This window comes from Octodon degus, unplaced genomic scaffold, assembly GCF_000260255.1.
Source record: "Octodon degus isolate 3935 unplaced genomic scaffold, OctDeg1.0 scaffold00178, whole genome shotgun sequence".
NCBI lineage: Eukaryota > Metazoa > Chordata > Mammalia > Rodentia > Octodontidae > Octodon > Octodon degus.
This window is the reverse complement of record NW_004524754.1, coordinates 4,731,173-4,737,809: the sequence shown is the minus strand read 5'-3', so window position 1 is coordinate 4,737,809 and position 6,637 is coordinate 4,731,173. Positions and strand designations below refer to the sequence as shown.

Below are 6,637 nucleotides of genomic sequence, written 5' to 3'. Positions count from 1 at the left end.
ATTTCTACCAAACTATCATTTAATTATTGAATTTATTTTTCTCCCTTCTTGTTAATTTTTAAATGACTTTGCATGCTTATATCTGAAAATCTGAACAATGAAATTTAAGACAGGAAGATGCAAAATAACAACTTTTGAATTACTACCATTTTAGTTAATGAAAATCTGAATTATTCCCACTTTCTATTTTTTATTCTCTTTTTCAAAAAATTGGTACTAGACTGGGGAGAAAGCTTAGCATCCCAAGCACCTTTCTGGAAAGCACAAGGCCCTGAGTTTGATCAATGTTCTTTAAAAAATAAAATAAATCGGAAAATAAAAGTAAGGAAACTAGGTAAGTAAGATTTGAATGTAAAAGATAAAAGTAAATTAGAAAAACAAATTGTAAAACATGGTTGGCTACCAGGATGTGTAAGGGTTAAGATGCTGGCCATAGTGCTATGTAGATTCACATTGTACAGACACAATAAGACTGCAGCTGCAGGCCTGTGAATACTCAACGGCAAGAACAAATGGTCAACCTTAGAGATCAAACTGTTCTCCTGTATGCTGCCTTTGTTCTATCTTCTTTCCTGGGCTTCTCTACTCTCCACTTTCTACAACTGCCAAGTCCATGGAAACCTAAGAAGTACTAGCTGTGAGTACTTCTCTTTACTCCTAGAGAGTTCTGGCCTTCCTGGATCCCCAAAATCATACAGTTTGTCTCTTTTTCTTTAACACTTTGTCATAACTCCATTTAGGATATTGAGGGCTAGGCCAAGTCCTCGATAAAACTTAATTTTAATCGGCACGTATTAGAATAGGCTTCTTTCTTGGGTATGATCAAGGAAGAAGGAAAAACAACGGGATGTTATTAAGGGAAAGTGAAGGAATTCCATTATGCTATGGTGCATTGAGCAGTTTACTGAAGATCTGTCATTCTTCTATGACCTATATATTCCCTATTTTCAGGAGATTATTCACATGATTCCCTGAAACTTTGAATGCACCCAGGCAGTGGACAACACACTGAACATACCTGTGCAGATGACTCCCGCATCACTCTGATGACTGCAATAGATGCTGTTCCAGCCCACGTAAGGACAATTCCACACATGGGACTCTTGTCCAGTGCATCTCAGCCCTTCAAGCCAGATGGGCCCTCATCCGGCCCCAAAGTGAGCAACCAATACAATGCCTAGAGCTGATCCACAGCTATTTGCATACTATTTTTTCCTCATTTATGTCCCAGTCCCAATCTCAGATAGTTCCCCAGGAGTTCTAGTGAAGGACCTCTACTCTGCCAGCACAATGACTGCCTCCGTGTATCAGGCAGAGCTGTGGGTTCTCTGAGGAAAGAGAATCATATTAATGCTTAATTTTATACAGAAAAACAGATTTTTCATTATTTATTAGCATCCACTCAATCAATTGGTAGTGCTCAGCTTTTGCTGTAAAGAGATTGCTGGAAAAGACATAAATATTTTGCATCAATGGAGCAGTAGGTCCTGGATTCTGGCAGAAACAAGAATGATGAGATTTCTAGGTTTAAAATATAAGAGATAGAATAAATTGAACATAATAAAATGAGAAGGGTCAAAGTAAAATTGAACAATGCCCCACCAGGGTAAGCCTGTTTATTTAAATGGTTCTGCATGAAATAGCAGAAAATTATGCTGGGAATGTCACATTTTTTTACCCTGAGTGATTGACATTGTCATTCACTGATGTCTAAGAGTCAATAGAAGGGACTTGCACTAGGTTTCATTTCTTTTTCATGAACTAAACTCCACTGATAAGTTAGAAGAATTAAAGACCATGAAATTACATCATTGCTGTAATCAACTGGGAATAACTCATCAGAAGTTTCAAAGGGCAACCAAGAATTGAGAAAAATCATAATTGATCTTATTGATGATTCATTATGAGTAAGAAGAAATAAACATAAAGCAATGCAGGACTCATTCAAGAACTTTTTCATTTAAAAATCTTGGAATCAGAGTCTATATGTATGTATTTGAATAAAAATATGCTTCCTTTTGAGTAGCTTGGACCATCTCATAGTAGAGATTTCACATGATGTAAACATTGGTCAGATTCCTCCAAGAGTCATACAAAATTGCTGATCCAGAGTAAACAAATATATTTTTGCTTGAATTTCTTCATCTGAGTTGTTATTTAAAAATAGTACATTTATCTCTGAGGAAAATAAAGTATCTATTCCTAACATAGTCTTAAGAAGAGATAGATTATATCAATCTTCTGAAAACAATAAAGCAAAAATTTTGAACTAAGAAACTGCTGTATCATTATCATGTATTTCCTTCATGAGAAAATGAGCAGAAGGATGAATAAAGGAGGACAAGCTAGGATTATTGATGCATGCCTATAATCTCAGTTCTTGAGAGGCTGAAACAGTAGGATTGTCATGAATTCCAGAGCAGACTGAAATATATAGTGAGATCCTATCTCAAAAAAGGGGTCAGGGAGAAGGACAAGCAAAAAGAAGCAGAATAGCAAGAAAGTAGAAACAGTAGAAGAAACACTTAATGATTGTGCAAGAAGGTGAAAATCCTTCTGAGTCTCACCTGAACAGACAACCTCCACAGCCCCACCATGCTGGCAGCTGCCTCTAGCACAGGGTGCTCTGGGGCAGAACCAGAGCTCAGACTTCAGTCCCACACACTGAAACTCTTCATCCCAGACTTGCTCACTTTTGGACACGTTCCCTTGGACAGACACAGCCTTGCTACACCCCAGCTTTGCACAGATGACCTGGACAGCGAAGAGTGTGAAGTTCACATCAGACACTGGAGTCCACCTTCCTCCAGGGTTCACTTCCACTCGCCCTGAGCAGGGTGCATCTTGTCCAGCTAGTCGCATAAATCCTACAAGAGAGAAAACAAATTCACTAAATATCTATGATGCAGACTTAGAATTTGTAAAGACACACTAGAAGTGATGGTGTCAAAGAATTCCTTTTCCCAAAATTGGGTCAATGGAAGTTTTGTTAACTGGCCTTGAAAAATGCTTTACATAATATAGCATTTGAAGACAAATTCAGGAGGAATTTTAAGAGTTAGCTCACACTGTCTTTCAACTAATCATTTATATTCAAAGTTAAATTTATATATGCTTTTAGAAGAACTTATTCTATTTATACTAAAAGAACATTCATTTATGTCTATAACTATATATGTAATCTTCCTTGTTTTGTAATATCTGTCCACTGAGTCTGATGTCAAATAGGATAGATTTGGCTACATTATTCACTATCTTATCCCTAGAAAATTTCCTTTCCTGGATATTTATCCCAAATGCATTAATACTTAACAAATTATAACAATTTCAATGATTATTAAAACTTATAATTTACATTTATTTCCTGTTTAAACATAAAAAGAGGCTTATGATACTGTGTAAGTCAAAGTGACAGGTTTGCTGTGATTAAGATAACAGGGTCTCATATTTCCCATTACAAAACAAAGAGGAAAACTTGGAAATTGTAATGTAGTAATTAGGAGATATGAGAATTTTTCTTACTTTGTTTTAAGGATTCATTTTGTCACACTTTAGTAAAATATAAAGAAACAATAAGCTACTTTTCTATAAAGAGGATCAGGAACTGATTTCACCAGTAGGCTCAGAGCTCTAGGGAGGCATCTGTCTATAGGCATGGACACATACATGACAAGTATATGTAGTGAAGATGTTCAGAAGGCATTATGTTCTCAAGAGAAAAACATGTTGACTAACTTTTTCATTCAAATTTGTATCACAAAAAATACTAAATCATATTCTAAAATTTGTTGCTTGATTCTATTTAGACATGTTTCTATTTCCCTTCGATGTTAATGTAGTAAATCAAAATCTGAAATCCCAACGTGCTTATATAAGCTTATTTGAAATCATATCATCACTGGAGTGCAATGATGATAATGCACCTTATCTGACTAGTTAGAATGCAGATACAAAATCCTAAATATAAGTAACTAATCTTTAGGGTCTTGAAGATATAGGGAATAGAAGTCCTACAGTGGTGTTATTAAAATCAGGCTTAGAACATTTTTTAGACAACAGCACATACACTCTTTTTTTCAAAGTTTTATTGATAAACAGATAGCAATGAGACAGTTTCAAATCAAATCAAAAGTACAGTTTCAACAAATAATACACTGCATATATTCTTCTTAGTGGTTAATTGCTGTACAAGATGCAGACTTGTTCTATTCATTAAGAGAATGCAACTATATATCTATCCTAACCACTTTGAATACTCAGATACAAAATGGACATTCATAGGTATACCCCATTTTTTCTAAGTTCCGTTATTGAATATTGTAGGTGTGTAAACTCAGCAAAATATTTTAAAAGAGTCCAGTAGCCCATAATAGCATTGGGTCTTCTGTTTAACTGTCAGTGTCAGAAATTATTGACCTGAGTCCCCCACAGCTCAACATAACAGCATGGCTTTATTTCCTATATTTTGTCTTCATACTTTTCTACTGAATGGTTAAGACCAAGGTAAAACAGGACCCATGCAACAAGAGTTGTAGCTTTTTGCTCTGAGAAGGTCAGTGAAATGCCCTCAGGATTTATCCTGAGATCCCGTACCTCAGATTGTAGAACATTTGTCAGTGCAGCCATGTGGATGAGTCACGGCCATTGCTTGGCCAATGAAGCACATACACTCTTGACCATGTTCCCGTGCACAGTCAGAGCAGAAAGGTGAGAATTGACTATGATTGGGAATGTTGTCAGAGCTACACTTTGAATGATCTGTCTCCACCCAGGTCCCTCTGCACATTACAGGTCACTTTCATATCACCTTTGGAAACCACCTGTCATGTAGCCTTGAGTCAGAGATTCTCACTTATATACTCAAATATGCTTTCTGCATCACTATTACCTCCACATTTTGTCATTGGACCTGGTACATTTCTAACTCCCAAGAAGGCTATGGAATCTTTCAATTAAGATCAGATAGAACTGGATGTTTGCTAACTTCGGAGAAAATCCATTAGGATATGTTCCTGTGGCCCCCACTAGATGAACTGTTATGATGGTGTCAGTGTCTGAAACACAGATTTTCAGTATAATGTAAAACACTTGCAGGGATCTTTTGAATGATTTACATTGAAATTGGAAGCATATTGGAGAAAGAAATGATTACAAAGCACTGTTCTCAACTTTACTGTTGTAGTCTTCACCAACAAATGAGATGAGACTAAACCTATTATAGTAGTGATCATGAACATTTTAGAGATGGGTGCCAGACTGCAACCCAAAAGCATTAATTTATCATTAAGTGATAACACAGAAATTATACCAGAAACTTGATGTATTTCTTTGTGAAACACAATGCACACATTAACATCTTTTAAGTTAAAAGAAAACAACATGTATTTCATAAGTTTGTCACCAGTGTGCTATACTTGAGAAGAGTTAAAATATAGGGAATCGTTTCTAGTAATGACGGTAGTGCTTTCAACAAGAAACTCTGAATATTTGTGCCTGAATCTTCAATAAGACTTACAACATTGCATAAATTCCTCAGGGATGTGCTTATTAATGACCCCTGTTCCCATGTACCAGTTTCTAAAAATAATATCCCATGGTATATGTATACAGAAATATTCAATTCCACCAAGGTAAATACAGTTTCACTTTTTGGTTCCCTCCCTAATGTTGCAAAGGGTGTGTGTGTGTGTGTGTGTGTGTGTGTGTGTGTGTGCATGCGTGCGTGTGTGTGTGTGTGTTTCTGTGTGTGGACTTGCAATGTTGTGCAAACAAAATTATGAAACGGTTTTATTTGGCATGGTATTATAATACATTATCATTTTAAGAAAAATCTCAGGAAAGAAAAGAATACTGATTAAACTCCTAAATCTAAGTGAAGTCAATCAAAATCAGCTGCTGAGAGAAATCAGTCCATGGATATACCTCATACTTTTCTATAGTCTGTCCACTTTCTCTATCCCAGAGGTCCCAACATACTTCTCTGAATTTTCTTTCTGATTTGTTTGTTCGTTTGTTTGGGTTTTTTTTGTTTCTTTGTTTGTGTTTTGGTGGAACCAGGGATTGAATTCAGGCCCTTGCACTTGCCAGGGAAGCGTTTATTACACTGAACCATCTGCCTGACCCTTTGAATTTTCTATTAACCCAAAAAGTACAAAATTCACTGACTATACCTGTGCAGATGACTCCTGCATCCTGATCGTGACTGCAGTTATTTGGACCCCATCCCCAGGAAGGGCACTTCCACACATGGGACTCATTTCCTGTGCAATTCATGCCACTCAGCCAAATGGGTCCTGATCCAAGTCCAAATAAATAACCACTTATATAATGGATGTTCAGTCCACAGCCAAGTTGTCTGCATATCACACGTGCTACATTCCCTTTGTCATCACAAATGGTGCCCCAGGTGCCCTGATAAAGAATCTCCACTCTTCCAGCACAGTGGTTATTCCCATCTCTTAGGTGAATCTGGGGGCTGTCTGAAGAAAGACAATTAAGTAAATGATTACTTTTATGCAGAGAATGAAAATGTGTTCTTGTCTTTGGGACATCCTCAACTGAGAAATTAACAGAATTCTGTTTTCAGACTGCAGAACGTGCTGAGTCATTTATAGAATAACTGATCCAGAACAGCATG

At 36.6% G+C, this 6,637-nt stretch overlaps 1 pseudogene; it reads right to left on the bottom strand.

Annotated features, from left to right (window-relative positions):
- Positions 1 to 6,273, bottom strand: part of LOC101568514 — a 67,576-nt pseudogene extending 61,303 nt beyond the window's left edge.
- Between the last annotated feature and the right edge of the window lie 364 nt (positions 6,274 to 6,637).